We start from the raw sequence: 22,277 nt of genomic DNA, 5'->3' as shown, positions 1-22,277 counted from the left end.
GACAGGGAGGGTGGGGATGTGGGGAATTCAAACTGGAGAGTTAGGATGAGGTCAAACGAATCATGTAAGGCATTGGGCATTTTTAGTCTCTGTATTACTGAGCCCTGGGATGTGGTCAGAAAGAGAATTCTCCTAGTTATAACTTCTTAACTTCACTTAGTAGGTAATAAAGAACTACAAGAAAATTTAAAATTATAATTTATAAAGTACCTCCTATGTGCCAGATATGTGTCTTATTGTAATCTTCATAGTCACCTTGCAGTATGGATGTCACGATCCCCTAGATGAAGAAGAACCCAAAACTCAGACTCGCACAGGCAGTAACAGTGCCAGGGTTTGAACCTGGTCTTCCTGGTCTGTTGTTTCTGTTCACTGCAAACAGCGGTCAGAGCTTTATGGAGATGATACTGGCATGGCGTGGAGAGAGATCGGGTGCACAGTGACAGGTCATGAGGCTCTCAAATAGTCCAATCATGAGGCAAACGAGGGCCCAGTGGCCAAAGACTATGACATGGATAGTTTCTGTTATCAACAGGAATTTTCAGGCATCACTCCAGGGTAGGAAACCATCTCATCACAGACCTTCTTTCTCCAAGAAGAACTCAGTGTTGAAGCAAATCAGTCCTTTTATTCCTCAGGGTGAGAGTCCTCTAATGAAATCACACTGTCAACAGATGCAATTTCTAGCTGATTCATAAGGGCAGATTTTCATTCTGAAAATTTCCAAAGCCACCATTTAACGTGGCGAGGGTTTATGAGGACATGTTAGTCAACTTGAGTGTTTTTAGTCTCTGTATTACTGGGTCCTGGGATGTGGTCAGAAAGAGAATTCTCCTGCTGTTACCAATATGGCACGTTATTGAAGGCACCTTTCTCAGAACTGTGGAAATTCTGAGAGCTTCTGTGTCTCTTGATTGTCTTTCTTTCATTCTAGGAATTCTGTGATCAAATCTTTATCCTCTAGACTTGAAAATATTAAAAAAAAAAAAAAAAACCAGTGCGGAAACCCATTGAGATGATGTGTTTGTGTAATTATCCCTTCTTGTAAAGACAACTGCCCACAATGGAATTTCCCATCTTCACCTTTGTCAGCCAAACACAAAATGTTCAGCCCTTCACATTTAATCTTTCAACTTCTTGAGGTCCCAAAGTATTATTGCCACTTACCTCATTCATCTTCACGACATGCCTTGAAGCTGTAGGGTTTCCTGAACACTGGGGCACTTCATAAAACAGTTGCTACTTTCCTTAAACAGGCAGTTTGGTAAATCACCTGTGTGTTGCCTTCATTTTAGATGCGAGACTTGAAAAAGAAAAAAATAATTGGCTTCACAATTCTACACCAAAAGAATGAGCTTCACGAATGCGTTAGTTAGAGGTGCTAATATAGAGAGGTTGGTGGACGCTATAACTCCATCCCACTGCCCTCAGAGAGAAATATTCCTAGACTGATTTTTGCCTAAAGCCTTGGGTATTCTTTATACCTCTTTGTAATTGTTTTTTTTTTTTTTTTTGAAACAGGGTCTCACTCTGTCACCCAGGCTGGAGTGCAGTGGCGAGATCTTGGCTCACTGCAACCTCTGTGTCCTGGGTTCAAGTGATTCTCCTGCCTCAGCCTCTGCGAGCAGCTGGGATTACAGGCATGCGCTACCACACCTGGCTAATTTTTGTATTTCTAGTAGAGATGGGGTTTCACCATGTTGGTCAGGCTGGTCTTGATCTCCTGACCTCAGGTGATCTCCCCACCTCGGCCTCTCAAAGTGCTGGGATTACAGGCATGAGCCACCATGCCCAACCCTCTCTGTGATTACTTGTTGGGGTCATTCCTTTGCTAGCTATGGACACCATCAAGGCAGGCAGTCCCTCAACATGGCAGCTGTTCACTCTCCTTCCCCACTCCTCTTCTTGCCCCAGAATGCGCAGAAACTTTACAGATAAACAGAGAATTCCCTCAGGAAATGAGGCATGTTGCCCAAGGTCACGGGGAATAGAATCAGCAGGAAAGTAACCTTGTAGGAAGCAGAAAGTGGGCCAACGCACTGAAGAAGACATGGTGAAGGTGTGAGTGTTTGACAGATTTCCTTCTGTAAAATGAGGAGGTCGACCCCGGGATGTTGAAACTCCCTTCTAGCTCCATCACTCTATGTCAAAGATTCCGGAAAGGAAATAAAATAAGCTCTGCTTAAAAGGCATTTTCAAGCTGGGGAGATTTTGGATGAAAAAGTTTCCCAAATGAAGACATACTGGCAGAGTCAGGGTTGAGTGACCTTTGCGTGCCAATGTACCCAAGCCTGGTGTCTCACCGTGGGTTATTTCCAGCTCTGAAGAGGTCCTGCCCTGCACCCAAGCATGACCCACTGCTTCTGTAATTGCTGCAGTTGCAGGTGTCAAGGCAAAAACTCCACTAACTCAATTCTCAACATCTATCCAGTACCTCTTACGCTCCTTTTCAATACCACAGGACGTGTACAAGTGAGCAAGACATACTCCTGATCCTTGAGAGAGTCCTAAGCTGGTGAGGAGGAGAAAGCCACCGAAATAGTAATAGTAACACAAGTCATATATTTAGCGTGGGGCTATCAGAGAAGGCTTCATGAGGGTGACATGGGAAGGGAGCCCCAAGGGACCAATCAATTTCAGTCAGTTCCAGGGAGAGAGGCTCCTGTGAGCCAAGACACAGCAGTGCCTAGGGAGCAGCAGGTGGTCCACTGTGCTCCCGCCCTGGACAGGGAGGACGGGTCTTCTGCTGTTTGTTTGCTTGTGTAGGAATTTTTCCTTGTAAACAATATCCTTGTCTCCCACGGGAGAACTTTTACACGAGTGGGAATCCATCTCTTTTCTCTATCCCAGGCCTTTTTCTGAGAGAAGAGAAAAGAGAATCTTTGTTTTGTTTTCTGGACAGAGTCTCACTCTGTCGCCCAAGCTGGAGTTCGGTGGTGCTATCTTAGCTCACTGCACCCTTTACCTCCTGGATTCAAGTGATTCTCCTGCCTCTGCCTCCTAAGTAGCTGGGATTACAAGTGAGCACCACCGCACCTGGCTTGTTTTTGTAATTTTAGTAGAGATAGGGTTTTGCTATGTTGCCGAGACTGGTCTTAAGACTCTGAACCTCAAGGTATCCACCTGCCTGGGCCTCCCAAAGTGCTGGGATTACAGGTGTGAGCCACTGTGCCCAGCTGAAAAGAGAATCTTAATTCAGTTGATTACTTCTAAAAGCTTTAAGACCTTCTTCACTGAAAGCATTCACATAGAAGCTAAACTAGAATCCAGCCCTCTTAAATTTCAGCTCAATATTCCCTGCACATCCTTACCTGGATTCTCAGTGATATTCCTTCATCCAGCCATTCATGCATGAGGATTACAGAGAAGAAGCTTCCAGCTCCTGTCCTCTTGTGCTCACGGTTTAACACGAGAAACGAAACATCTGCTGAGTGGCTCCCATCCCTAAGTAAGTCAACAGTGTTTGCCGATATCCCCCACTGAATCCTCCACCGTATTCTCAAGTAACTCACTCATTTAGGGGAAAACAATAATATAATAGTCTCTAGAAATTTTAGGTATTTTCCATTCTAAGATTATTCAGTTTTTTGACTGATCTCAAGGCGACTCTGGGGTTTGCTGTCAAAAAGAAAACACAGTTCCCGCTGGGAAATGTGTGGAGGGTAATGGTTCAAAATACCAGCTGTACATTAGAGTGTGCATCCAGGATGCTTCCAAAAGTGACGTCCAAGACTAACTAAGACAAATTGAGCAGACTCTGGGGAACAGAACTGAACGTCACAATACCTTCTCTTCCAGTTCCTCGAATGCTTCCAAATTGCATTTGGACTGAAACTCAGCAAATTAGAAAGAGGGAATAATGATTTCCATGGTTGGTTTGATTCAATTATCTCATTTCTATTCACTGGGAACAGGTGCGCTCAAGCAGTACTTCTCAACCTTTAGTGTGCATTTAGAGACCATCCAGGGATCTTGTCATGAAGCAAATTCTGACTCGGGAGGTCTGGGGTTAGCGCCTAAGATTCTGGTGAAAACAGATTCCACGTGAGGCCTATGTTATTGGTGCACGAACCCCATTTTGAGTAATGAGGCTATCATGTCAGAGAAGGAATATGCATTGCTTCTAACCACACAGAACTTGTGATTAAAATGAGAAAATAGGCTGAGCGCGATAGCTCACACCTGTAATCCCCACACTTCGGGAAGCCAAAGCAGGAGGATCACATGAGCCCAGGAGTTCAAAACCAGGCTGGGCAACATAGTGAGACCCCGTCTCTTAAAAAAAAATCAGAAAAAAGGAAAACCAATCTGGGAAAGATCAAATACTGCAAAGAATGCCATGAATGATCAGAACAGGGAGAGCAACATGCTACCTGGAGAACTAGAAAAAGAAGTTCTCAGAGAAGGTGGCCTGGGACCTCCTGGCTCTGAACGGTGGTTCTGATTATCAGGAGAAGGGCTGGAGGATGGTGTTTTCTAGTGATTTTGCTGGAGTCACATACCTGGACCATGTTCCATGAGTAGTGACCTGACCAGTTAGTGAGATGAGGTGCTTGCCAGGACAACTACATAATGAGCCATGTTTCAGCATACGTGCAGTTTTGGGTGTGTGCCAAGCAAAATGAGACTCAGGCGACTAAAGATTCTCAGACAAAAACGAATACTTTTGCTCAGACAGACAGCATGTGAGTGCTTCCCACCTTGCTTCAACCTGCAGTCTCTGCAGGTGTCATTGGCCCCCAGCAGATGTCCTTGGTGCAATGGGTCAATGATCACTATGGCCAGCACCACATGACCCTGGATGGCAGCCAAAGAAGTCCTGGGTCTTGTTTCCCTAACTCCACATTTTTCCCTGACCCAGCCCCAGCCACGTGCACACCACAAGACTGGAGTCCCAGTGCTTCGGTCTTGACAGCCCACTCCCCCACTCCCACCCCCAACCAGTTCCCAGGGGGCTTTTGACCAGCAGCTCTGCCTGCAGCCCTTGAGTCAGATCCAGGCATCCTGCACACAGGAGGGCTTCAGGTGGCAGGAAACTCCAAGGCAACAAAGTGTGTGGGTGGCATGGGTGGGGTTGACTGGAAGGTCACTGTGCTAGGAGGAAGAGGATCGGGCAAGATACGGATCAGAAGTATTCACATCCTGTGCCAGCGGAGGGGCCTGCCCATGGTGGAAGGTGTCGCCGGACGAGCTCCTGGCCCACGTCACTGCCTGTCCCAGGCTTTTCCCTCCCATGCTGCACGTAGTGCAGGAATGAGCTGGTGCAATTGGACTCGCAGCAATTGAGTCATTTTTCCCAAAAGAAGAAGAAAGAGCAGGGTTTTAAATGGATAAGAAGGAAGCTGCAGCTGGGTGCAGTGGCTCATGCCTATAATCCCAACACTGTGGGGGGCCAAGAGGGGAGGATCCCTTGAGCCCAGGAGTTTGAAACCAGCCTGGGCAACATAGTGAGAGCCCACCTCTATCCTGTAAAATGATAATTAATTTTAAATAAGGAAGTTGTATGGAAACCATCGATTTCTTTATCCTAAAGAGTGTGGAAGAACCGTCACCAACAGCCCCTGATTTCTTTTGGGAGGAAAGGGAGGTGAGCAAAGGCGTGGACCAGGAAACGGATGGCTGGTTAAGGCCAGCCATGCACCAACTCTGATACTGTTACCTATTTTTCCTCTCAGGTTCATTTGCTTTAAGCTTTGTTCCAGAAAACCTTTGAATACTAGCTAGAACCGCGACAGTGAATACCCAGTGCCTAAATGCGATCTTTTGGGTGTTATGTTAAGACATAGTATTACTTTGGTTAATTCTCAAAATAAAGTAGGTCATATGATTTTCCCTGTTTTATGCCTGGCAAACTGAGGCTTACAGAGGTTAAATAGGTTGCCTGATGTAGCCCTACAAGGAAGGGGCTAGGATCAGAAGCAGGCGGTCTCATTCCAGAACCTGTCTTCTTTCCTCCTGCTAAAGGTCAAAAGACGAAGGTGCCATGTGAGCAGGGGAGTTATTCTGGGTTTTGACAAAGGTGAAGTAATAGGCTCTGATATTGCCACTGCTCCTCCAGCCCCAGGTACATTGAGTGAGGCAGCACCCACAGAGCTGCGTGGCACTCCTCAAGCTGCTGGAGCAGCCAGCCTCCCGTAGGACGGTTTGGGGCCCATCTGGTCCTTGAGGTCTGGGTTCTCCAGGTCCTGCTGTTCCCTGAAGCCCTCCTTCTACCCCCAGAGCAGCGTGGAGCATCTTTAGAGAAAGCGGCACTGTTGCACCTGCCCCAGCAGCCACAAAACAGAGGAAATTCTGAGCACCTCCAGGTGTGAGTCACCACACCACCTTCAGGAATTGCCACCTCTGCCCACAGAAACACCTACTCTTTTCTGTTTGGGACCAAAATAGATACCTCCTTCAGAAGCCACTGCTTTCTGTACTCTCAGCAATAAAAAAACAAAGGCAAGGATAGGTGTGTGCCTCTGCGGCATGGGTGGGGGGGCGCACGTTTTCTCCCGAGAAGGTTTTCCGAGAGAAGAAGTTGCTACCGCAGTAGGGGTAGCAGATGGTTGGGGGTACAGGAGGAAAGGGGGGAATCAGGGTGATCGGAAATGACTTCTTGAGTGGCAGGACTTCCCGGTCATGGGTTTGTTCATTTCTTTGTGCATTCATTCATTCAGCAAGTGTTCGTTGAGCAACTGCTGTGTGTCAGGCACAGGGTTTGAGACACAGAGATGAATGAGAGCCCGTCCTTGACCTCTGCACAGACGATTATGACACAGGCCAAGTTCTGAGATAGAAGTTTAAAGAAGGAGTCGATGGAACACACAGAGCGATGTTCATCCCCTGCAAAACCAGCGCAGCTCACATCAGGACCGCCTCATTCACATCATGTTAGGCACAGAGAGGACAGCAGAGAGCATTGTTTTGTCATCAACTACTAAAATTATTAAAGCCAAACACCACTCACTTTGAACTTAATGTAGACAGAGGATGTACAGTTTCCCTTTGCTCAAGAAATTCCTTTACAGAGAAAATGGGAACATTTCAAGTGGGAGTATTGCAATTCCTTTAATAACAAGCTGTTTGCTAGTGCCCACATTCCCCAAGGATTCTAGAAGCACCTTTAATAATAGACAGCTCTGACCTACTGCCCCATGCACATGCGTGTGAACCATTCTCAAATTCTAAAGTCTGTGACCTCTCCAAGGAAGGGAGGAAGGAATCATATTCGTCCAGTTTACATTATCATGTACTTTGTAGCAAAGCAGCAATGTTTCTTTAAAAATACATATACAGAGAGAGAGAGAGAGAGAGAGAGAAACATATATATATATATATATATATATATATATATATATATATGGCTGGGCGTGGTGGCTCATGCCTGTAATCCCAGCACTTTGGGAGGCTGAGGTGGGCAGATCACCTGAGGTCAGGAGTCTGAGACCAGCCTAGCCAACATGGTGAAACCCCATTTCTACTAAAAATACAAACATTAGCCCGACATGGTGTAGGAGCCTGTAATCCCAGCTTTTGGCGAGGCTGAGGCAGGAGAATCGCTTGAACCTGAAGGCAGAGGTTGCAGTGAGCCGAGATCGCGCCACTGCATCCAGCCTGGGTGACAGAGCAAAACTCCGTCTCAAAAAAAAAAAGAAAAGAAAAAGGAAAGGGGTGTGTGTGTGTGTGTGTGTGTGTGTGTATTTTCCTCACGACATGAGCCCTTTGAAGCAAATTGGCCCATCTTTTCAGAGAAAGATCAGTTTATTACGTTACCAAGTAAAGGGCAAAGGAATCATTCTAAAAGTTTCGTTTGAAGTCCCCGGAGTTTAAGTTGACGTCAGCCTCTTCCTGCCCCGGCGCCCCGAGAGTTTCCCGGGAGTTTTGGGGATGACACCCGGCTGCGTGCGTGACACCTCGCTGGCTGGGGACTGGCCTGGTGGCTTCCCCAGCAGAGCCTGCAACCCAGCTGAGCACCGGTGTGGTCTCTGCTTCCGGCCCTTGTGGCGGCACATCTGTTTAGAGCCTGATTTAGAACAAAAAGAACTTTTGTAAAGGAGAAAACTCCTTATTTTAAGTGGAAAGCAAAACAAACAGTTACCTTAAAAAAAAAAAAAAAAAGCGGGGTAGAGGGGTCGAGAACAAAAGAGCCGTTTCCCCAGACCTCGTGCTGACGACGCCCGGGTGGTGCTGAGACCGCAGGGTGAGCCTCTGGGCTCTGGCGTTGATCCCTAGTTTACTGCACTTCGGGCTCTCGCTGCCTTTCACCCACCAGACCGTCAGTTTCACTTTCCCTCTCCCAGCGTCTCTCAAGCTCCGCTTCTCCCGCCCCGCTTTCGATCCAATGCAGAGGACCTGCAGCCAGGGCCCCCGTCCTCCTCCTCCTCTCCTGCCGGAGATCCCAGCTGCGGAGCCCGCCCAGGCCAGCAGGCCGAACTGCGTGCTCTGCCTCTGTGATCTCACAGCTTCCTCACAGCCCCCCAGGAGATGGGAGTGTTAGCACCATTCCCCCCCTCCCCGCAGTTTCAGCTCCACCTCCCGGGTTCAAGCGATTCCTCATGCCTCAGCCTCCCAAGAAGCTGGGATTACAAGCACCTGCCACCACGTCCGACTAATTTTTGTATTTTTAGTAGAGACGGGGTTTCATCATGTTGGCCAGGCTGGTCTCAAACTCCTGACCTCAAGTGACGCCAGCCTCAGCCTCCCAAAGTGCTGGGATTACAGGCGTGAACCACCATGCCTGGCTACCGTTCCCATTTTACAGTTGAGGAAACTGAGACCATGAGGCAGTAATTCCCTCTCCCAAGAAAGCAAGGAGTCAGTGGATCTGAGCAGAATCCATACGCTCAGGCCCGACACAGGAAGCAAGCTGTCAACAGGCACCGTTACTCTCCTGAGCTTCCTAGGCAGGCTCTGAGGCTCTGGTTTTCAGCCACCCTGTGATTCATCCCCAAGTTAATCTCCCCCGAAAGCACCTCTCAGAATGCCCTTGCTCCTGCAAGAGCTCCAGCATTTCCATTGCCTCAGGAGTACTTTGCCACCTCCTCTGCCTGACACACAATATGCTCTCCAGCCAAGACTGTTCCCTCAGCACACAGCATGCCTTGGCCAGCGAGTCTCCTCCTGTCCTTCAAAGGGAACCTCCTCATTTGTGATTTCAAAGCTGGAGTCCCGGGAACACCCCCCTTCATAATCCTCCCTGTCTCGTCTGCCTACCGGAATTTTTCCCAACCAGAAAAGCATCTTGAGAGAATGGAAAAGTCTTACGAATGTGGAAAGTTGGCAGGCTTGAATTCAAACTCTAGCTTGGACTTGTGCATTTCTGCTTTCCTTTATGAAAGCCTTGGCATGCCATTCTGTGCTGGCTAGGAAGGTGGTGGGAGTGAGACAGATACAGTATGCTGAGTGCTGCGTAAATAAAAGGCAGCAAAGTCTGGGACTGCAGAGAAATGCCACAAAGCCCAGACAGGGGAAGGGTCCCAGAGGCTTCCTAGAGAAAGATGGCAGCCAATGGGAGACCTTCACGGCAAGCAGGAGTTAAGAAGGTAGAAACGCATTAGGAAGTGTGCATGAGCATGATGGTTCCTTGTAATGTGTCATCTTGCCTGGGCTAAGGGATGACCAGAGAGCTGGCAAAACATTCTCTCTGGGTATGTCTGTGAGGGTGTTTCCAGGAGACACTGGCATTTGAAGCGAACAGACTGGGTACATTTTGTGCTGGTAGACTGAGTAAAGAAAATCACCCTCACCAGTGTGGTAAAGATCATCCAACCATAGAGGGCCAGAATAGAACAAGAAGGCGGAGGAAGGTTGCATTCTCTCTGTTCAAGCTGGGACACCTGTCTTCTCCTGCTCGTGGACAATGGCACTCCTGGTTCTCCAGCTTTTGGACTCTGGGACTTACAGCAGTGGGCACTCTGGTCCTCAGGTCTTCAGTCTTAGACTGAGCCACACCACCAGCTTTCCTAGTCATCCAGCTCCAGCTGGCATCTTGTGGGACTTCTCAGCCTCCATAATTGAGTGAGCCAATTCCCATTATAAATGTTCTCTTATTTATCTACATACATCCTATTGGTTTTGTTTCTCTGGGGAACCCCGACTAATACAATGAGCAAGGCCCAAGACAAAACACGTGGTGAGCTCTAAGAGCCACGCAAAGCAGGAGAGCTCAGGCACGTGGCAGAAGTGGGGATTCTGAAGCTGGGCATGAGCTGTGTCTTGGAGCCTCGTCATGTTACTGGGTTTAAACTGTCCTGGAAGGAACAGAACATCCTAGAGGGGTCTCATACTTGTACTTTGGAGAGACAGCACTGGGCTCATGTAAAGAATGAAGGGACGCATAAAGGCAAAGCCGTGGGCCACTGAGTAACCTCCATGGGTGTCCATGAGGGCAGCTTCCTAACCTTGGTGGACCCTCATGGGAATGGCACAGACCCTGCTGGGTACTGTAAGGCTACATAAGCTAGCCTGCCTAGAGTGACCAGAGCAGAGTAGGTGCTCATTAAACGTGACTTGCTGGACTTGTAGTCTGCATGGCCAAAGACCCTTCCCTCGGACCTTTCTGTGTGGATGCCTGACAGGCTGCTCAGTCTACACTTCCAAAACTGTCCTTCCTTCCCGGACCTGCTCTTTCTTCTCTCTTTGCTATTTCAATAAATAGTACCCCATCCTCCCCATTGCCCAGGAACTCTGAGCAAAATCCTCATTTCTTCCTTTCTGTCCTCCATGCATCTAATCCAGCCTAAATATTTGGCAATTCCAACTTCTAAAATCTCTGAACGGCAGCAACCCTTCTTCTTGCTTACTCATCACCACCTGCCCCCAGGACTCCCATGACAGCCGTCCTGTGATGCAGGACAGACACATGACAAGGGCAGTTAAGGGTCAGAGTCTACAGGGACCTCAGGAGCAGGGTACAGCCAGCACGAGGAAGGAAAGGCGGGACGACAGGCAGATACTCATGGGTAAGAGCACGCGCTCGTCAGGCTGCCTGGGTCCAAGTCCTAGCTCCACCACTGAGGTGCTGTGTGGCTCTGGGCAAGTCACTGGGCCTCTCTGTGCCTTAGTTCCTGCCTCTATAGAATGGAGATGAGAAGAAGACATCATCTCATAATTAATTACTGCATAAGTATTCATTTTAACCACATTACTATACTCTAGTACTGTATGATGTCTTTTATTTATTAAATATTTATATAACATACTAATGCTATTAATGAGTATACTGTAGTATTTTATATAACATCTTAATTGCTTATTATATAGTTGTATAGTTATTTTATCATATAATTTCACAAGATATGATATAATATTTTATAGTATTTACATTTATGATGTATTTATATTTATATACTTTATATTTGAATTGTGATGTCTAATAAAATAAAATGTTAATTATCCTTCATATTCATAATAAGCTCCTTCATCCATGGCTGGGAAGCCGAGAGCATTTGCGCGTGTGAGCTCTCCTGTGTGCCCAGCATGCAGTGTGTCGCGCCTCACTGACGTGACTGTTGTTCTCGGTGGCCTGGAGGCACAGAGTGCAGGATGTAGGGTGCATGCTTCAGGCAGGAAGAGCTTTGGAGCGGGCTGACTCCTGAGCTCTCCTCTGGTGCTGTGGCTTCTGAGGCCCCCAGGTGACAAATGGCCTTTGCCATCCTAGTGTTTCCTCTATGTTCATCCTATGCTCTGGGTGTGGCACAGGCCACACTCCTGACCCCAACAGCATCAGCTGCGGTGCACATGGTATGAGGTTGGGATGGAATGCTGTTGGCACAGGGGTTGTCCCGTGGACTGGCTGTGTCCACATGGTCCGATTACCCCTTCTGCAGATCAGCAAGGGTCCAGCACTTCCTCAGGGCTAGGGCATGCACAGGGCATGCAGAGATTTGAGAGTCCTTGCACAATGCATACACATTCTCCATGCAAGCATGCAGAGAGATGGAGAGGGTCTTTGCCCCTTTCAGTCCCAACATTCTATGGCTTAGTAACAACTTGTCCTACACCTGAGTAAAAAGCAGGATCTTCTCAGCACTGTGCTGAGGAAGCCTTTGAATCTTCCAATAGGACATAGGCTCCCTGCCTGCATCTTAAGTTCCCATGTCCTCAGGAAATGTGGCCACCTTGGAATTCAGCTCTCCAAGAAGCCCAGTGTGAATGCCCATTGCAGGAGTATCTGAGCTCAGCAAAAGCCTTGAGGTTGCATTTGTGTGTCTGAGGCCAGTCCCTGAAGCACAGGCATGGGCTTTTGGTACCATGTAACCTATAACCTTAACCTTCTCTCTGCTCTGTGCTGTCCACCCCAGCAATCCCACAGTGCCTGAAATGTCATTGTCTTCCCTGATGTCTGGGGTAACACCTGTGAACACGTGGATTTGATACTTTCATGATGCTGTTTGTCTCTACTGAACCCTTTTTAAGCAAAATCACAGTAGACGAGCATATCATGCAGTATCTGAAGGCTCCAGCACCCCAGAACCTCAATCAGTGCTCCCTGCTTCCCATGGTTTTCACCCCGTGTTTCCACATTTGGATTGTCATTCTCCGTGGAAGGGCATGATACCCATGAACAACACGCAGTTTATGCAACTCGTGTCTTGTATAAAACTGAGTGTGAATTCTTAAGAGCAGGAAGGAAAAGGGGTACAAGAAGCCCCCCTGGGAAATGGGTGAGGAGCAGGGCAGAGTGAGCCTGGCTGCTGGGAACCCCTACTGGAGCTCTGGGTTCTGGACACGCGGGCTTGGCCTGCCTGACACAATTAGGATTTGTGTCAACAGGACCGGCCCTCACCTGAGTCTGTCTGGGCCTCAGTTCCCAGGAGAAACACTTCGCATCATGACTTCAGAAGCTGCCATCATTCTTGATGACTTTTTCTTTTTTCTTCTTTTCTGTTTCCCTCTTGTCTTAAGTTTCTACCTGTAAGTAAGTTATACTTACTTATTCTGTCTTTCTTTACAATCTCAGGGGAAATTCCGTTGAGTTGAAAATTTCCTCAGCTCCTTGCTCCAATTTCTCAGAAAAGTCTCTCTCCTTGCAGAAAAGACTGTGGGTGGGAGTCACCGATATAGCACATTTCTACTAAAAATATGACTCCATCCCAAGAAATTGGTTTTAAAGATTTGAGGAAAAAACTGCTTTTAGATTTCAGAGAAAGAAAAAGAGTGTGTTTCTACTTCCCCCTTTTAAATCTGATAACTCTTTAATTTTAATCGGGTTGACATTCTGTGGTGAGCTTGTGGTTAACTCTTTCATGCCCGGAAGCTTGTTGTCGACCAACAAGACTCCCAGGATTAGAAAATAACCAGCACCCAACATTTCATTTGCGGAAGAATTTGAGGTCCCGAAATGTGATGGCTTAGCAGCAGCTGCTTATAGGGATAGTTTTAGTTCCCTGCTTCTTTTTTCCCTTCTAGGTAAGGAGAAAATAACTAGATCCCTCCACCCCACACCCCATCTTTTTCTGTTTCGTTTGGTTTGGTTTAATAAGTTGAGTAAGGCACAGTTGTTCTCCAAAATGGTCTTACTCTGTGAGCTACTTATTTTTGGGTTGCGGAAACTCTGACTACTTGACCCAGCCAACCAGGCCTCAGAAACTGTGGGTCAGATAACAAATAACTCACAATGCTTCTGTGCTAATTACTACAGAGATGTGCCCAAGTGCCCCTTCTTCTCCCTTCCCCGGGGAATCAGGCAACTTTTCTTTGATGACAGCAACTTTCTTAAATCCCCCAAGCCCTGAAACAGGCACTTTACTTCTCCCACATTTCCTTCAACATTTGTGCTTGCTGAATGAAATCTTGCATCCTGACTTTGTAAAGATAATTGTATGTATTATGATGCATTAAATTGCTCTACATATAGATTGCCATTTTATATATAATATTATTTTAATTCAATAAATAAGTCAAAATTTGAAAACAAAAAAAAAAGAAACAAGGAAGGTGAATGTTTGAATGAAAGAACCAATCAATCAATGGGTAACAGCACCAGTGCCAATGCCAACACCACGTACTCATTCAGAACCTACCATGGCCCTCTGAGGCAGGGCTCAGACACCAGACCAAACTGAGGACTAGCAAGAACGGGACTGGGGCAGAAGCAGCTTTCCATAAGACACACCCACGAGTGTGCCATGTCGGCTTACCATTACCATGGCAACACCCAGGAGTTCCTGCCCCTTTCCATAGCAGTGACCAGAGGACCCAAAAGTTACTACCCCTTCCCTAGAAATTTCTGCATAAACTGCAGAAATTCCCTTAAACTGCAGGTAATTAAAAGTAGGTGTAAATATGACTGCAAAACTGACCTGAGCTGCTACTCTCTGCCTCTGGGGTAGCCTGCTCTGCAGAAGCAGTCACGGAGCTGTAACGTAGCCGGAACTGTAACATTGCCACTTCAATAAAGCTGTTTTCTTCTATTCTACCACCGGCTTGCCTCTGAATCTCTTCCTGGGCAAAGCCAAGAACCCTTGTGGGCTAAGCCCCACCTTGGGGCTCACATGTCCTGCATCACTACCACTTACTCTAGGAAGATACTCTAGGCTTAATTATTGTGTTGAATTCAGCTGCTGAGGACTGAGAGGTGATTCAGATGATTAACTTAAAAAACAAAATTGGGAGTTGGACTTTCCCACTGTGGCCTTGGCACTGAGTTGGGGAAAAGGGGGTTTCTTTCTCTGATAAATTTCCATATCCACAGACAGAAGGAAAAGGCCTTGAACTCATCACTTCCTTTGGAAGAGGCTTTGGTAAAGAATCAGCATTTGGGAGGTTGGCAAGAAAAACCTATTTGTTCTATAAATATTTTAAGATTATTAAAATTTCAAACAATACAGCAAAGCACAAAGACGAATATAACCATCACGTGTCCACCATCAGGAGTCAGTAAATGTTTACAGTTTATTTTGGTTGTTTCATGTCTTTCTGTTTATTTTAAATACATGCTGTTGTGTGTGCAATGGCTCATGCCTGTAATCCCAACACCTGTAATTCCAACACTTTGGGAGGACGAGACGGGCAGATCACCTGAAGTCAGGAGTTCAAGACGAGCCTGACTAACATGGTGAAACCCCGTCTGTACTAAAAATACAAAAAAATACAAAAATTAGCCTGGTGTGGTGTGGGCACCTGTAATCACAGCTTCTCGCAGGGCTGAGACAGGAGAATTGCTTGAATCTAAGAGGTAGAGGTTGCAGTGAGCCAAAATCCAGCCTGGGTGACAGAGCAAGACTCCATCTCAAAAAACAAAAACAAAAACAAATATATGCTGTAGATATAGTGGAGCTCCCTCTGTGTCCAACCCAGTCCCATTCTTCCCCTCCAGTAATTGGTCTCTTGAACCTGGGCTGTATCTCCTGATGCAATATACACTCCTGGTTTGTTTTTTTATTTTATACATAGATTGCAAAAAGAAACAGTACATTATATATTTTAATAATAAATAATATTTGTTACTGCAACTGAAGTTGCAAAAAGAAACAGTATATATTTATGTATAAAATTTTAATATACATAATACACACAAATATATAACAAATATACATAAATATACATAATGTATATTTGTATATATTAATGTATTTTATGTATATTTATGTATATTTATTATGTATATATATACAAAATATATATTATATATATTTTATAAGATATTTATGTATTAATATGTATATATTATGTATTATGTATACATAATATATAACAAATAATATACATAAATATAATACATAATAAACATAATATACATAAATATATAACAGTATATTATATATTTATGTATTTTATATATATATGTATTTTTATACATAATATATACACATATAATATATATACATATTATATACACACACATTATATATGTATATATGTATATATATTTTATAACATAATATATACATATATATTTTATATTAGATATGTATATATTTTATATTATATATGTATATATTATATATACACATAATATATACATATATATTATGTATATATACACAAAATATACTATATATAATATATACATAATATATACAAATATATACATATATGTATATATACAGAATATATATATATAATATATATATGTATTTTATACATAAATATATAATATACTGTTTCTTTTTGCAACTTCACTCAACACTGTTTTTGAGATTCATTCTTGATGATTATTCTAACAACTGTACATTATTACATTGTATAATAATACAGAGTTAATAATGCCAGAGTTTATTAATCTAACCTTCTTTTGATGGATAGATTGTGTCTGATTTTTCCCTATTACAAGCAATGCTCTAATAAACAGCCTTGAATGTGTGTACATGTGCAAGAATTTCTCTAGGAATATCCCTAGAAGTGAGGTCACTGATACTAGAACATGGACAGCTTCAATTTTACTGCTATATTTAAATTTTTCTCTTTGAAATTGCTATGCTGATCTACAGTCCTCATCAGCAATTTATGAAATATCCTGAATTCCTCATATATTCCTCATCGTCACTCACCATTGGGAAATTTTAACATTTTTTTGCCAATCTGATAATATGAAATAAAATCTCATTACTATCTTAAGTTTCAGTGATAACTGGTGATATTAAGCATGCTTTCACATGTGTTTTTGGTTGTCTCTGTGGCCTCCTTGTTCATATCCTTTGTCCTTATTTTTATTGGGTTGTTGGTTTTTTACTTACCGATTTCTAAGTCTTCTTTATGTATTATGGACTATAGATTTTTGGATTTTCTAAGTAGGCATTATTATTTATAAATGATAATTTTATTTTTTCTTATCCACTTCTTATTCCTCTGATTTCTTTTGCTTGTTCCATTGCATTCAATGGGGTGTTCAATACCATAGAGAATAAAAGCAGGAATTGTATGTTTCCACCATTAAATAGAAGGCTTTTAAGGTATCATGTACATGTTATTATCTGTAAGATTTCAGCATCTACCATGATACCTTTTATTTCTACTGTCTTAAAAGTTTTTTCTTTTAATCAATAATGGATATTCTTTTCATCATCATTAGATGCTCCTCTTCTTCTATTAAAATGATCATATGGGTTTTCTCCCTTTATATTATAAAAGTACTTAAATACATTGACAGATTTTCTAATATTAAACCATTCACTATTGCTGGGATAAATTCTGACTGATCAGAATTTTTTTTTTCTTGATACATTGCTAAAATTAGATGCCAATGTGTTAACATTTTCCAGTTTGACTGTAGAATTAATTTCTCTTTGTAAATTTTCATCTTATCAGCCATATGTATTGTTGAGTGTATACAGGTTCAAGATTATCATAACTTCTAGAATAATTTTTACTTGTGAAAATACTTTTTTGGTCTAGTTTTTCTTATGTTATTGTAGCTACAGAGCTATCTTATATCTGGCCACCTTATCAACAATATGTATTGTTGAGTGTATACAGGTTCAAGGTTATTATAACTTCCACAGTGATTTTTATCTGTGAAAATACTTTCTTGGTCTATGTTATTCTAGCTATACAGCTTTCTTTTGGTTGCTAAATATCTGCATATAATGTATTTTCTAGCCCTTTAGTTCAACCTTCACATGTCACTATAAAGATGTCTCTCCAAATAACAAAAATAGACCTGTAGGGGACTTTGGGGGAAAATTTCCCCTCAACCAAGGATTGGCAACTGTTAACAAATATCATTATATTTTTGGATTGGTTATTGCTGATATATAAAAAATGTTGAATTTTATAAATGGATTTTCTATCTGGCCACCTCGTCAAACTCCTAATAGTTCTAATACTTTAGCCGTCTTGGCTCTTCTCAGTACTTAATTAAATTCCTTACATAGAATGATTCTTTTTGTCTTCTCGTTTCCAACAGCTGTGCACCTTATCTGTATTACCAGTTTTATTAGATCACTAATAACAAGGGTTCTTTTAAAGTCAACTCGAATGAGAAAAACCCAAAGATATCATTAAGTCTTTGGGTGTCTTTGGGGAAGAAAAGGTGGATTTAGGAAAAGAGAGACAAAAGTCAAAGTGAGCGACTAAGACAATACCAAATCTCACAAATTTAGGTGTGACTGAGTGATGGCTCAGAAAAAAATTTAAGTTCTATATAAAAGTGTATTTGTATATAAGACAGTTTACATAAATAATAGGAGATATTGGCAGTCAACAACAACCAAAATTGGCTGAAAGTATTCAGATTCAACCATGGTGATTTGGTTGACAGCGATTGGAGAATTGACGATGCTTCCGTAGATTGAAATCTGTTTTAATCTATTAACGTGAATATAGGTGAGAGGAGACAACCGAACACAGCGTTCTCATAAATAGTTCTTAGAATATGAATTCAGAAGAAACTCTATTTTCTTGTTCTGACACAATCAACCTTTAAGTAATTAACATTTTAAATACTGTTTTTCAGCTTAGAAAGTAACTATATATTGTATCATTTGGTTCTAAACACAACACTGGTCAAGAGGTCATTGTAGCAACAATCTAAATTTGTGGAGCATTTTACAGATGTCAATTTCACTTGTGTTATTTCAACTGACCCTCATATGTCCATCTTTCAAACCCTCACACAATTCATGCTTCAGCAAAACATTCTACTTGTAGTTTCTTGTAGCTTCAATATGATGATGCTGTTTTGCACTTTTACACGTTCTCTGCCAGAATGGCCTGATGTGCCTAACCTGCCAGATGAATGCCAACCCACCTTTCAGGCCCTTTACAGTTAAGAGCAGCATTCCTTCTGTTGCCCGGTTTATGGGCAGGGTCAGGATTCCCGGCAAGGGGCACTATGTCAAGAGGCCTAAAAGGACATATCAGCACAGTAAAAGGAAATGGCTTGAGGTGTCTGAGAAGCTCCTATGGTTCCATGACTGGTTAATGGCTTGAGGAATCTGTCATCTGCTGTTTGATTGGCAGCTCGATGCCCAAAGTAAAGCAATGAAATACAGTCACTACTTCTCAACAAGAACGTATTCCATGTTAGAAAACCCACTTGCTGGACAAAAGAGAGCAAAGGGAGGCTTCTTCTTTTTGCTAATGTTATCAGAGATAAATCACAAAGGTGGAGGACACATCAGATTTTATCTCCAGGCCATTTATTAGGCCACTGGTCAGTCAGTTCTGTGCTTGAGGATGCTTGATTTGATGGCATTTTAGAGATATGTTGGAGAGATGGAGAGAGGAAAGGAAGAGAGAAAGGATAGGATGCTCTTGCCACAGCAGGTGAGCAGCTAGGAGGACTGCAGTCAAGTCTTGAAAGTCAATAGAGAGGAGAACACGCTGGCCGAAAAAGCAGTCAAGAAAATCACTTTGTTTACAAGGGCTACACAAAAATAAAACACCTACGAATAAATTTAACCCAGGAGGTGGAAGATCCTTATAAGGAAAACCATAAAACACTGGATGAATGAAATTGAACAGAACACACAAAAAATGGAAAGACATCCTATGTTCACAGATTGGAAGAATTAATATTATCAAAATGACCCTACTACCCAACGCGATCTACAGAGTCAATGCAATTCCTATCAAAATGCCAATGACATTCTTCACAGAAGTGGAAAAAAACTACTAACATTTGTATGGAACCGCAAAAGATATTAACAGTGGAGAGAAGACATGTGTGCAAGGGTGCTGCAGAGGTGGAAATAATGACTCGGGAAATAATCTATGAGGGCAAAGGAGAGGTAAATTAAAGAGGATGCTGAAGCTTCTTTTTTCTTTTCTTTCTTTCTCTTTTTTCTTGAGACAGGGTCTCACTCTGTCGCCCAGGCTGGAGTGAAGTGGCATGATCACAGCTCACTGCAGTCTTGACCTCCCCAGGCTGAGGTGGTTCTCCCACCTCAGCCTCCCAAATAGCTGGGGTTACAGGTGTGCGCCACCATGTCCAGCTAAATTTTGTAATTGTTGTACAGATGGGGTTTTGCCAGTTTGCCTAAGCTAATCTGGAATTGCTGGGCTCAAGCAATCTACCCATCTATTTTTTAGTAGAGATGGATTTCACCATGTTGGCCAGGCTGGTCTTGAACTCCTAACCTCAGGTGACCCGCCTGCTTTGGCCTCCCGAAGTCCTGGGATTACAGGCGTGAGCCACCATGCCTGGCCAAGCATTTTTAAGATGCAAGTTAAATGAGCATTCAGAGAAAGAAAGCCAAAGAAATTTGGAACCAGGAGCTCATGATTCTCATGATGCCAAAAATAAAATTTTAGGAAGGAAAAGTCAAAGAACCCAAGGGCTAAGCAAATTTTGAGGAGAATGAATGCCACTGGACTTGGCCACTAGGAGCTTCTTGATGCACTTTGTAAAAATAGTTCCAGCGGAAGCAGAAGACGCAGGAGGGTCATGGGATAGGTTAGACAGGAAGTAGAAACAGTGAGAGACACGACTCTCAGGAGTTACTGACTTGTGAGGAAAAGAGGGGACTGATTGCTGGGGGGACCTTTACATACCTGGGATGCTCATCAGCTGGTGGAGGGGATCTGGTGAGACTAGAGTTGCCAGAGAGTGGGTCATTGGAGGAGGGGGCACAGTACACAGTGGGGGAATTAGCCTTAGAGAGACAGCCACAGAAAAAAGAGTAAATGAGCCAGGTACCTTGGCTCATGCCTCTAATCCCAGCACTTTGGAAAGCCAAAGCAGGCAGATCACCTGAGGTCAGGAGTTCAAGGCCAGCCTGACCAACAAGGTGAAACCCCATCTCTACTAAAAATACAAAAATTAGCTGGGTATGGTGACAGGTGCCTGTAATCTCAACTGCTCGGGAGGTTGAGGCAGGAGAAACGCTTGAACCCAGGGAGGCGAATGTTGCAGTGAGCCGACATACTGCACTCCAGTCTGGGTAACAGAACTAAACTCCATCTAAAAGAAAGAAAAGGAAAAAAAAGAGCAAATGATGAGTACAAATGGGGAAATTTTGATAAGTGAAAAAGGAAAGTTGAGGGAGTTCAAAAACAAAGAAAGTCGAGAGTAAGTGAGAAAGAACCATCAAATGAGTAACGCACCTGACCAGATTCTCAGTGTCACCAGGGATTAGGCTGGCAGCAGAGGTAGAGGACTGTAGACTTTGTCTGTAGTCTGTGGAGGTGGCACTTTGTCTTTCCATCTCTGGAACTTGTCTGCACCACTAGCTATGTAACTTCTTTCCTTCCTTCTTTCTTTTTTGAGACAGGGTCTCACTCTGTCGCCCCGTCTGGGGTACAGTGAAGCAATCTAACTGCAGCCTCTATCTCCTGGGCTCAAGTGATCCTCCCACCTCAGACTCTGGAGTAGCTGGGACCACAGGTGCATGCCACTATGCCCAGCTAAATTCTGTATTTTTTGTAGAGACAGGGTCTCTATGTTGCCCAGGCTTGTCTCAAACTCCTGGGCTCGAGCGATTTGCCCACCTCAGCCTCCCAAAGTGCTGGGATTACAGGCATGCACCACCATGCCCAGACTAGCTGTGTAACTCCCAACAAGTGACTAAAGGCTACATGTCCTGATCACTGAATGAGATTATAATAAAAATCTTTGGTAAAGTAAAAATTAAAAACTTGGCTGGGCATGGTGGTTCATGCCTGTAATCCCAACACTCTGAGAGGCCAAGCAGGTCGATCACTTGAACCCAAGAGTTTGAGACCAGCCTGGGCAATACTGCAAGACCCCATCTCTATAAAAAAATACAAAAATTTGCTGGGCACAGTGATGCATGCTTGTAGGCCCAGCTACTCAGGAGGCTGACGCAGTGAGGCAGGAGGATAGCTTGAGACCAGGAAATTGAGGTTGCAGTGAGCTGTGATTGGGCCACTGTACTCCATCCTGGGTGACAAAGCAAGACCCTGTCTCAAAAAAACAACTCTGTACCAAAAAAAAATGGTATTACACTTTCAGGCTGGTAAATCCAAATCTAAAGAAGCCCAGCTTCTCATAAGAGTAACTATCTATCTAAGATAGATAGATAACACCTAACTATCAAAGATAGCCTCTGGCTCCAAAAACTCTTTCCAGTCTCCCATAGGGATTTCTTCTGGAAGTCAATGAGCTTAAGGTCTTGTGAAATTTGGCTAGGGGTCTGGGAGGAATTCTTTTCATTTCATATTACAGACGGAACACTGGAAATGAGAAGGGACCAAAGGCAGCCAGTGAGTGAAACAGGAGGAAGATTCTGACACCCAGAGTTGTACCTTCAGCATTTCCTTCTGTTTATTCCTTATTAGACTTCCATTTTCCTACCCCATAGATACTCACTTTTATGCCCCTAACTTGCCTTCAACTCCTCTACTGCCTTGTAAATGTTCCACATATATGCTCTAAAAAATAGTGGACTCTG

General features: G+C 43.7%; 2 protein-coding genes across 3 annotated transcripts in view; one reads left to right on the top strand and one right to left on the bottom strand.

Annotated features, from left to right (window-relative positions):
- Positions 1-1,289, bottom strand: part of RBM17 (RNA binding motif protein 17) — a 54,699-nt gene extending 53,410 nt beyond the window's left edge. The window contains exon 1 of the mRNA XM_064369035.1: positions 1,168-1,289. The gene's annotated coding sequence lies outside the window, so the exon portion shown is untranslated. The remainder of the gene's footprint in view (positions 1-1,167) is intronic.
- The window catches only part of IL2RA (interleukin 2 receptor subunit alpha), a 52,397-nt gene that overhangs the window by 2,480 nt on the left and 27,640 nt on the right, over positions 1-22,277 (top strand). The gene's annotated exons all lie outside the window — the stretch shown is intronic.

This window comes from Aotus nancymaae, unplaced genomic scaffold (genome assembly GCF_030222135.1).
Source record: "Aotus nancymaae isolate 86718 unplaced genomic scaffold, 86718_ANA_hifiasm-v0.15.2.pri h1tg000083l, whole genome shotgun sequence".
Classification (NCBI taxonomy): Eukaryota; Metazoa; Chordata; class Mammalia; order Primates; family Aotidae; genus Aotus; species Aotus nancymaae.
Note: the sequence above shows the minus strand (reverse complement) of the source record. Positions and strands in the feature narration are given on the sequence as shown.